A 12,495-nucleotide genomic window follows, 5' to 3' on the forward strand; every position below is an offset into this window, starting at 1 on the left:
CCCCTCACACCCCACTGCCCCGCCCATTAACCCCCTCAACCCCCCCACTGCCCCGCCCATTAACCCCCTCACACCCCACTGCCCCGCCCATTAACCCCCTCACCCCCCACTGCCCCGCCATTAACCTCCTCACACTCCACTGCCCCGCCCATTAACCCCCTCACCCCACTGCCCCGCCCATTAACCCCCTCACCCCACTGCCCCGCCCATTAACCCCCTCACACCCCACTGCCCCGCCATTAACCTCCTCACACTCCACTGCCCCGCCCATTAACCCCCTCACCCCACTGCCCCGCCCATTAACCCCCTCACTCCCCAGCCCATTAACCCCCTCACCCCACTGCCCCGCCCATTAACCCCCTCACTCCCCACTGCCCCGCCCATTAACCCCCTCACCCCACTGCCCCGCCCATTAACCCCCTCACTCCCCACTGCCCCGCCCATTAACCCCCTCACTCCCCACTGCCCCACCCATTAACCCCCTCACACCCCACTGCCCCGCCCATAACCCCCTCACCCCCCCACTGCCCCTGTCCCACACCCCCTCACCCCCCACTGCCCCTGTCCCACACCCCCTCACCCCCCACTGCCCCTGTTGCATACACCCTCACCCCCCACTACCCCGTCCCATACACCCTCATCCCCCCCCACACTGCCCCTGTCCCATACACACTCACCCCCCCCCACTGCCCTTGTCCCACACCCCCTCACCCCCCACTACCCCTGTCCCACACCCCCTCACTGCCCCTGTCCCATACACCCTCACCCCCTCCACTGCCCCAGTCCCATACCTCCTCACCCCCCACTGCCCCTGTCCCATACACCCTCACCCCCCACTACCCCAGTCCCATACACCCTCACCCCCCACTACCCTGATCCCTCATTGCCCCTGTCCCACACCCCCTCACCCCCCACTGCCCCTGTCCCACACCCCCTCAACCCCCCCACTGCCCCTGTCCCACACCCCCTCACCCCCCCACTGCCCCTGTCCCACACCCCCTCACCCCCCACTGCCCCTGTCGCATACACCCTCACCCCCCACTACCCCGTCCCATACATCCTCATCCCCCCCACACTGCCCCTGTCCCATACACACTCACCCCCCCCACTGCCCTTGTCCCACACCCCCTCACCCCCCACTACCCATGTCCCACACCCCTTCACTGCCCCTGTCCCATACACCCTCACCCCCCCCCACTGCCCCAGTCCCATACCTCCTCACCCCCCACTGCCCCTGTCCCATACACCCTCACCCCCCACTACCCCAGTCCCATACACCCTCACCCCCCACTACCCTGACCCCTCATTGCCCCTGTCCCACACCCCCTCACCCCCAACTGCCCCTGTCCCAAACCCCCTCACCCCCCACTGTCCCAGTCCCATACCTCCTCACCCCCCATTGTCCCTGTCCCATATCCCCTCACCCCCCACTGTCCCTGTCCCATACCCCCTCACCCCCCACTGTCCCTGTCCCATACCCCCTCACCTCCCACTAACACTGTCCCATAACCCCTCACCCCCCCACTGCCCCTGTCCCATACACCCTCACCCCCCACTACCCCAGTCCCATACACCCTCACCCCCCACTACCCCAGTCCCATACACCCTCACCCCCCACTACCCCTGTCCATACCCCCTCACTGCCCCTGTCCCACACCCCCTCACCCCCAACTACCCCTGTCCCAAACCCCCTCACCCCCACTGTCCCAGTCCCATACCTCCTCACCCCCCATTGTCCCATATCCCCTCACCCCCCCACTGTCCCTGTCCCATACCCCCTCACCTCCCACTAACACTGTCCCATACCCCCTCACCCCCCCCACTGCCCTGTCACATACCCCCTCCCCCCCACTGCCCCTGTCCCATACCCCCTCCCCCCCACTGCCCCTGTCCCATACCCCCTCACCCCCCCACTGCCCATGACCCATACCCGCTCACACCCGCTCACACCCCCCACTGCTCCTGTCCCATATCCCCTCACCCCCAATGCCCCTGTCCCATACCTGCTCACACCCCCCACTGCCCCTGTTCCATACCCCCTCACCCCCTCCCACTGCCCCTGTCCCGTAGCCCCTCACCCCCCCCCCCGCTACCACTGTCCCATACCCCCTCACCCCCCACTGCCCCTGTCCCATTCCTGCTCACAACCCCCACTGCCCCTGTCCCATACCCCCTCACCCCCCACTGCCCGTCCCATACCCCCTCACCCCCCACTGCCCCTGTCCCATACCCGCTCATACCCCCCACTGCCCCTATCCCATACCCCCTCACCTCCCACTGCCCCTGTCCCATATCAGCTCACACCCCCCACTGCCCCTGCCCCATACCCCCTCACACCCACCACTGCCCCTGTCCCATATCCCCTCACCCCCCCCACTGCCCCCCCATTAACCCCCTCACCTCCCCACCGCCCCTGTCCCATGCCCCTTCACCCTCACTGCCCCTGTCCCATACCCGCTCACCCCTCCCACTGCCTCTGTCCCATATCCCTCACCCCCCACTGCCCCTGTCCCATACCCCCTCACACCCTCCCCACTGCCCCTGTCCCATACCTCCTCAACCCCCACTGCCCCTGTCCCATACCCCCTCACCCCCCCCACTGCCCCTGTCCCATACCGCCTCACCCCCCGTCCCATATCCTCTCAACCCCTGCCCCTGTCCCATACCCCCTCACACCCCACTGCCCCATCCCACACCACCGACACCCCACTGCCCCTGTCCCACACCCCCTCACCCCCGTCTGCCCTGTCCCATACCCCCTCATCCCCCTCTACCCCATCCCATACCCCCTCACTCCCCCCACAGCCCCGTCCCATACCTCCTCACCCCCTGTCCCTGTCCCATACTCCCCACTGCCCCTGTCCCATACCCTCTTATCCCCCACTGCCCCGTCCCATAACCCCTCACCCCCCCCTGTTCCATAGCCCCCACTGCCGGGTCCATACCCCTCACACCCCACTGCCCCTGTCCCATACCCCCTCACCCCTCCACTGCCCCTGTCCCATACCCCCACTGCCCCTGTCCCATACCCCCTCACCCCCCACTGCCCATCCCATACCGCCTCACCCCCCACTGCCCCTGTCCCATACCCGCTCACACCCCCACTGCCCCTGTCCCATACCCTCTCACCGCTCCTGTCCCATACCTGCTCACACCCCCCACTGCCCCTGTCCCATACCCTCTCACTGCCCCTGTCCCATACCCCCCCACTGCCCCTGCCCCATTCCCCCTCACACCCGCCACTTCCCTTGTCCCATATCCCCTCACCCCCCCTCTGCCCCACCCATTAACCCCCTCACCTCCCCACTGCCCCTGTCCCATACCCCTTCACCCCCACTGCCCCTGTCCCATAACCCCCACCCCCACACTGCCCCCATCCCATACCCCTCACCCCCCCCACTGCCCCTGTCCCATACCTCCTCAACCCCCCCTGCCCCTGTCCCATACCCCCTCACACCCCCACTGCCCCTGTCCCATACCCCCTCACACCCCCACTGCCCCTGTCCCATACCCCCACCACCCCACTGCCCCTGTCCCATACCCCCTCACCCCCGCCTGCCTCGTCCCTCACCCCCTCTGCCCCATCCCATACCCCCTCACCCCCCCCCCCACTGCTCCGTCCCATACCTCCTCACCCCCTGACCCTGTCCCATACCCTCTCATCCCCCACTGCCCCGCCCCCAACCCCTCACCCCCCCCGGCCCATAACCCCCACTGCCCGGTCCATACCCCCTCACCCCCCACTGCCCCTGTCCCATACCCACTCACCCCACCACTGCCCCAGTCCCATACCCCCACTGCCCCTATCCCATACACTCTCACCCCCCACTACCCCGTCCCATACCCCTCACCCCCCACTGCCCCGTCCCATACTCCTCAATCCTCCACTGCCCCTGTCCCATACCCCCCACACCCCTACTGCCCCTGTCCCATACCCCTCACCCCCCCACACGGCCCTGTCCCATACCCCCTCACCTCTCCACTGCCCCGTCCCATACCCCTCACACGCCCACTGCCCCGTCCCATACCCCCACTGCCCCTGTCCCATACCCCCCAACCCCCACTGCCCCTGTCCCATACCCCCCAACCCCCACTGCCCCTGTCCCCTAACCCCCACTGCCCCTGTCCCCTAACCCCCACCCCCCACTGCCCTGTCCCATACCCCCACCCCCCAACTGCCCCCATCCCATACCCCCACTGCCCCTGTCCCATACCCCCCAACCCCCACTGCCCCCGTCCCATACCCCCAACCCCCACTGCCCCCATCCCATACCCCTCACCCCCCCCCACTGCCCCTGTCCCATACCTCCTCAACCCCCCCTGCCCCTGTCCCATACCCCCTCACACCCCCACTGCCCCTGTCCCATACCCCCTCACACCCCCACTGCCCCTGTCCCATACCCCCACCACCCCACTGCCCCTGTCCCATACCTCCTCAACCCCCCCTGCCCCTGTCCCATACCCCCTCACACCCCCACTGCCCCTGTCCCATACCCCCTCACACCCCCACTGCCCCTGTCCCATACCCCCACCACCCCACTGCCCGGTCCATACCCCCTCACCCCCCACTGCCCCTGTCCCATACCCACTCACCCCACCACTGCCCCAGTCCCATAACCCCACTGCCCCTATCCCATACACTCTCACCCCCCACTACCCCGTCCCATAACCCCTCACCCCCCTGTCCTATACCCCTCACTGTTCCTGTCCCATACCCCCCCACTGCCCCTGTCCCATACCCCCTCACCCCCACTGCCCCTGTCCCATAACCCCTCACGCTCCTGTCGTATACCCCTCACTGTCCCTGTCCCATACCCCCTCACCCCCCACTGCCCCTCTCCCATAACCCCCACCCCCACACTGCCCCCGTCCAATGCCCCCTCACTGCCCCGTCCCATACTCCCTGCCCCTGTCCGATACCCCCCACCCCTCCCCTGCCCCATACCCCTCACTCCCCACTGCCCCGTCCCATACCTCCCACCCCCCACTGCCCCCGTCCCATACCCCCAACCCCCCCCACTGCCCCTGTCCCATACCCCCTCACCTCCCAACTGCCCCCGTCCCATACCCCTCACCCCCCACTGCCCCGTCCCATACTCCTCAATCCTCCACTGCCCCTGTCCCATACCCCCCACACCCCTACTGCCCCTGTCCCATACCCCTCACCCCCCCACACGGCCCTGTCCCATACCCCCTCACCTCTCCACTGCCCCGTCCCATACCCCTCACACCCCCACTGCCCCGTCCCATACCCCCACTGCCCCTGTCCCATACCCCCCAACCCCCACTGCCCCTGTCCCCTAACCCCCACTGCCCCTGTCCCCTAACCCCCACCCCCCACTGCCCTGTCCCATACCCCCACCCCCCAACTGCCCCCATCCCATACCCCCACTGCCCCTGTCCCATACCCCCCAACCCCCACTGCCCCCGTCCCATACCCCCAACCCCCACTGCCCCCATCCCATACCCCTCACCCCCCCCACTGCCCCTGTCCCATACCTCCTCAACCCCCCCTGCCCCTGTCCCATACCCCCTCACACCCCCACTGCCCCTGTCCCATACCCCCTCACACCCCCACTGCCCCTGTCCCATACCCCCACCACCCCACTGCCCCTGTCCCATACCCCCCACCACCGCATTGCCTCTGTCCCATTCCCCTTTACCCCCCCACTGCCCTCATCCCATACCCCCCCACTGCCCCAGTCCCATACCCTCTTATCCCCCACTGCCCCCGTCCCATACCCTCTTACCCTCCCCAACTATCCCTGTCCCATAACCCTTCACCCCCCCCACTGTCCCTGTCCCATACCCCCTCACTCCCCCAATGACTCTGCCTGTACCCTCACTGGCCCCTTCTCTCCACTACCCCACCCCCTCCCCACATCCTCTTTCCTCAATGCCCCCATTTCCCCTTTCCCCACTGCCCCAAAACCCCCCACCACTGAATCTCCCCACTCCCCCTCCATCATTCCCCTCCCCACTGCTCCTCCCCCTACTTCATCAACCAATCCCTGCCCCTTCCCCCATTCACTGATCCTCTCTCCCAGTCACTGTATACCCCATTGCCCTCTCTCCAGTCACTGCCCCCCCCACTCCATCCACACTCAGTCACCCCGACCCCCACTCCATCCACACTCAGTCACCCCGACCCCCACTCCATCCACACTCAGTCACCGCGACCCCCACTCCATCCACACTCAGTCACCGCGACCCCCACTCCATCCACACTCAGTCACCCCCCCCACTCCATCCACACTCAGTCACCGCCCCCCCCCACTCCATCCACACTCAGTCACCCCCCCCACTCCATCCACACTCAGTCACCCCCCCCCACTCCATCCACACTCAGTCACCGCCCCCCCACCATCCACACCCATTCACCGCCCCCCCACTCCATCCACACCCAGTCACCGCGACCCCCACTCCATCCACACTCAGTCACCGCGACCCCCACTCCATCCACACTCAGTCACCCCCCCCCACTCCATCCACACTCAGTCACCGCCCCCCCCCACTCCATCCACACTCAGTCACCCCCCCCACTCCATCCACACTCAGTCACCCCCCCCCACTCCATCCACACTCAGTCACCGCCCTCCCCTCTCCATCCACACCCAGTCACCGCCCCCCCCACTCCATCCACACTCAGTCACCGCCCCCCCACCATCCACACCCATTCACCGCCCCCCCCACTCCATCCACACCCAGTCACCGCCCCCCTCCCACTCCATCCACACCCAGTCACCGCCCCCCCCACTCCATCCACACCCAGTCACCGCCCCCCCACTCCATCCACACCCAGTCACCGCCCCCGACATTCCATCCACACCCAGTCACCGCCCCCCCTCCCACTCCATCCACACCCAGTCACCGCCCCCCCCACTCTATCCACACCCAGTCACCGCCCCCCCCACTCCATCCACACCCAGTCACCGCCCCCCCCACTCCATCCACACTCAGTCACTGCCACCCCCCACTCCATCCACACTCAGTCACCCCCCCCACTCCATCCACACTCAGTCACCCCCCCCACTCCATCCACACCCAGTCACCGCCCCCCCCACTCCATCCACACTCAGTCACCGCCCCCCCACTCCATCCACACTCAGTCACCGCCCCCCTACTCCATCCACACTCAGTCACCGCCCTCCCCTCTCCATCCACACCCAGTCACCGCCCCCCCCACTCCATCCACACCCAGTCACCGCCCCCCCTCCCACTCCATCCACACCCAGTCACCGCCCCCCCCACTCCATCCACACCCAGTCACCGCCCTCCCCTCTCCATCCACACCCAGTCACCGCCCCCCCACTCCATCCACACTCAGTCACCGCCCCCCCCACTCCATCCACACTCAGTCACCGCCCTCCCCTCTCCATCCACACCCAGTCACCGCCCCCCCCACTCCATCCACACCCAGTCACCGCCCCCCCTCCCACTCCATCCACACCCAGTCACCGCCCCCCCCACTCCATCCACACCCAGTCACCGCCCCCCCCACTCCATCCACACCCAGTCACCGCCCCTCCCACTCCATCCACACCCAGTCACCGCCCCCCCACTCCATCCACACCCAGTCACCGCCCCCGACACTCCATCCACACTCAGTCACCGCCCCCCCACTCCATCCACACCCAGTCACCGCCCCCGACACTCCATCCACACCCAGTCACCGCCCCCCCCACTCCATCCACACCCAGTCACCGCCCCCGACACTCCATCCACACTCAGTCACCGCCCCCCCACTCCATCCACACTCAGTCACTGCCACCCCCCACTCCATCCACACCCAGTCACCGCCCCCCCACTCCATCCACACTCAGTCACCCCCCTCCACTCCATCCACACTCAGTCACCCCCCCCCACTCCATCCACACCCAGTCACCGCCCCCCCACTCCATCCACACTCAGTCACCGCCCCCCACTCCATCCACACTCAGTCACCGCCCCCCACTCCATCCACACTCAGTCACCCCCCTCCACTCCATCCACACCCAGTCACCGCCCCCCCACTCCATCCACACTCAGTCACCGCCCCCCACTCCATCCACACTCAGTCACCGCCCCCCACTCCATCCACACTCAGTCACCCCCCTCCACTCCATCCACACCCAGTCACCGCCCCCCCACTCCATCCACACTCAGTCACCGCCCCCCACTCCATCCACACTCAGTCACCCCCCCCCACTCCATCCACACTCAGTCACCGCCCCCCCCACTCCATCCACACTCAGTCACCGCCCTCCCCTCTCCATCCACACCCAGTCACCGCCCCCCCCACTCCATCCACACCCAGTCACCGCCCCCGACACTCCATCCACACTCAGTCACTGCCACCCCCCACTCCATCCACACCCAGTCACCGCCCCCGACACTCCATCCACACTCAGTCACTGCCACCCCCCACTCCATCCACACCCAGTCACCGCCCCCCCACTCCATCCACACTCAGTCACCCCCCCCCACTCCATCCACACCCTGTCACCGCCCCCCCCACTCCATCCACACCCCCCCCACTCCATCCACACCCCCCCCACTCCATCCACACCCCCCCCACTCCATCCACACCCAGTCACCGTCCCCCCCTCCCACTCCATCCATCCACCCTCCCCTCCCCTCCCCTCCCCTCCCCTCCCCTCCCCTCCCCTCCACACCCAGTCACTGCCCTCCCGGTGCCTACTCCCCAAGACTCTTTCCCCCCCCCGTGACCCCCAAAGCTCCCTTCCCTTCTCTGACTCAATCGCAGCGCCATCCTGTGGATTTCAAGCTCGACACACAAAACATTCGCTCAGAATCAAAACAGCACCACCCGATGGCGTCATGAAGTACTGCAACAGACAATTTGCTGACCCTCAATGATATCTGCCTGAACTGCTGTGCTCTTCCAGCACCACTAATCCAGAATCTGGTTTCCAGCATCTGCAGTCATTGTTTTTACCTCAATGACATCCATAACGGCAGGAACATTACTACGATATACATCAGTACACAATCCCTTTAGTAGCAGCAAAAGTCACAGAGTGGGACAGCTGGACTGTTCTCCTTAGATGAGAGAAGATAGACAAGATTTGACTGACATTTTCAAAATCGTGAGAGGTCTGGACAATAGATCGGGAGAAAGAAATCGACTGAGAATCTAAGAAACAATTTAATGTGATTGGCAAATCAATCTGAGACAACATGAGGAATAAAATATGTTTATGCAGTGAGTGTAAAGATCAGGATTGTATTACTTGATGGAGTTTAACCATGAGTTTCAACAGGGTTTGTAAAAAACCTGAAGAGAACACAAAGATTAGCAACAGGAGGCTTTGTGGCCTGACTGTCCTGCTCTGCAAATCAATACTATCATGGCGGGAATTGGTTTAGTTAAGTTGTCTGGATTGTTGATTTGTAGAACAGTGTGATACCGACAGTGTGGGTTCAATTCCCATCACCGATTTGAGGTTACCATGAAGGACTTTCCTTCTCAACCTCTTCCCTCACCTGATGTCTGGTGGCCCTTGGGTTAAATCACCACCGGTTGCTTCTCTCTAATAAGAGGGCAGCCCTGATGGTCTGCTAAGACTATGTCAGCACAACGAAAACCAACCATCATGGCTGATCCTAGGCCTCAAATTCATTTTCCCACCCACTTCCCATTTTCTTTATTAATTCAAGAGGTGGACATTGCTGGCTTGGCCAACATTTATCATCCTTGAGAAGATGGTGATGAGCAGCCTTCTTGAAATGGCTACAGCCCATAAGAAGTGGCAACAGAAGGCAGTCATTCAGCCCATTTTAAAAATTCACTCTCAGGATTTGGTATCACTGGTTAAGTCAGCATTTTTTGCCCATCCCTAGTTGCTGCTCAGAAAATGGTGAGTCTGTCTGCTTCGCTGGTCAATGAAATCATGACCAATAATCCAATCATCTAACCCTCAATTCTACTGAACTGCCTTTTCCCCATAATCCTTGAATTTCTTATTGATTAAAAAAATCTGTCTATCTCAACCTTGTACATTCTTAATGAGGTAGCCTTAACAGTCCTCTGCTGTAAAGAATTCCACAGGCTCACTATCGCCTGAGAGAAGAAATTTCTCCTCATCTTTATCCAAATGAGGTGCCCATTACTCTGAGATTATGCCCTCTGGTCCTAGACTCTACCACAAGAGGAATTCACCAAGGCTCCTTAGACAGCATCTTTTAAACCACTGAAATCTACCATATAAAAAGGACAAAGACAACAGATGTATGGAAATACCACCATCTGCAAGTTCACCTCCAAGCCACCTATCATCCTGGTTTGAAAATATATTGTTGTTCCTTCACTGTCATTGGATCAACTAAATAGTGATATCTTAAAAAGTCTACATATTGCAGAGGAGGAGGTGCTAGACATCATAAAATGCATAAAGGTGGATATATCCCCAGGACCTGATCAGGTGTATCCCAAAGATTTGTGGGAAGCTCGGAAAATGATTGCTGGACCCCTTGTTGAGACATTTGTGTCATTGATAGCTGCAAGTGAGGTACTGGAAGTAGTGGCTAATGTGGTGCCATTATTTAATAAGGGTAGTAAGGAAAAGCCAGGGAAGTAAAGAACTGTGAGTCTGATATCAGTGGATACGTTGTTGAAGGAGATTCTGAGGGACAGGGATTAGGAAAAGCAAGGACTGATTAGAGATAATCAACATGGCTTTTTGTGTGGAAAATCATGTCTCACTAACTTGATTGAGTTTTTTTGAAGAAGTGACAAGATTGATGAAGGCAAAGTGATGGATGTTATCGATATGTACTTCAGTAAGATGTTTGACAAGGTTTCGCATGGTAGATTGGTTAGCAAGGTTAGATCATGTGGAATCTAGGGAGGGCTAGCCATATGGATACAAAATTGGCTTGAAGCTAGGAGACATAGGGAGATGGTGGAGATTTGCTTTTTGGACTAGAGGCCTGTGACCAGCAGTGTGCTTCAAGGATCAGTGCTGGGTCCACTGTTTTTTGACACTTAAATAAATGATTTGGATGTTAATATAGGAGATATGGTTACTGAGTTTGCAGGTGACACCAAAATTGGTGTTGTGTGCACAGTGAAGAAGGTTATCTCAGAGTACAATGGGACCTTGATCAGATGGACTGATGGGGTGAGGAGTGGCAGATGGAGTTTAATTTAAGAAAGTGTGAAGTGCTGAATTTGGTAGGGTAAATCAGGGCAGACCTTATACACTTAACAGTAGGATCCTGAGGAGTGTTGTTGAACAAAGAGACTTTGGGGTGCAAGTTCATTGTTCCTTGAAAGTAAAGTTGCACGTAAACAAGGGTAGTGAAAAGGGTGTTTGGTATGCTTGCCTTTATTGGTCAGTACATTGTACAGGAGTTGTGATGTTATGTTGTGGCTGGACAGGACATTGATTATGCTACTTTTGGAATACTGTGTTCAATTCTGGTCTCCCTGCAAAAGGAATAATATTATGAAATTTGAAAGAGTTCAGAAAAGACTTACAAGAATGTTGCCAGGATTGGAGGGTTTGAACTATAGGAGAGGCTGAATAGGCTGGGATTATTTTCCCTGAAGCATCAGAGGCTGTGGGGTGACCTTATAGAAGTTTATAAAATCATGAGAGGCATGGATATGGTAAATAGACAAGGTGTTTTTCCCAGAGTTGGGGAGTCCAGAACTAGAAGGCATAAGTTTGAGGTGAGAGGGGCAACCTTTTCACACAGAGGGTGGTACATGCATGGAATGAGCTGCTAGGGGAAATGATGGAGGCTGGTACAATTGCAATATTTAAAAGGCATCTGAATGGGCACATGAATAGGAAGGGTTTCAAGTAGGACTAGATCAGTTTAAGGTATCTGGTTGGAGAATCACATTCTCCACCACGCAGAAAGCCAACATCAAAGCCCCCGAATCCTGGACCAGACCAGCATGCCACTGAAGACAGCGCAGAAGCTGCTTCAACGACCCACCTCGTGGCCGAAGCGCTGCTGAAGTAGACCCCATACCAGGCCATTGGAATCCTGAGCTGGACCCACCATGCCACCAAAGGTGCTGAAGCCACTGGAACAGACTATCACACCATAGGGCCACCAGGATGTGGCTTAAATGGCCACGAGGAACAGACCACACTGCCTTAGCTGCTGCAGCTGGAACTGAGCAGCTTAACATGGTGCATCAAAAAGCATCCAAAGGATTCAGGGTCCAGATGTGAGTGTAGTGGCCTGCATAAAGGAGAAGGTGCTGAGGAACCTGAAAGGTTTGAAAGTGGTTAAGTCACTCGGACCAGATGGACTACACCCCAGAGTTCTGAAAGGGTTAGCTGAGCGATTGAGATGGCATTGATGGTGATCACTAGAATAAGGGATGAATCCAAAGGACTGGAAAATGGCTAATATGCCCCTGTTTAAGAAGGGAGAGCGGCAGAAGACAGGAAGTTATGGGCATAACCTCGGGCACTGATAAGATTTTAGAGTCCATTAATAAGGATAAGATCTCAGGAGGTGCATTGTAACATA

The sequence above is a fragment of the Chiloscyllium plagiosum genome, unplaced genomic scaffold (genome assembly GCF_037043375.1).
Source record: "Chiloscyllium plagiosum isolate Xiang-an unplaced genomic scaffold, Cpla_swu_hap1 HiC_scaffold_20, whole genome shotgun sequence".
NCBI lineage: Eukaryota > Metazoa > Chordata > Chondrichthyes > Orectolobiformes > Hemiscylliidae > Chiloscyllium > Chiloscyllium plagiosum.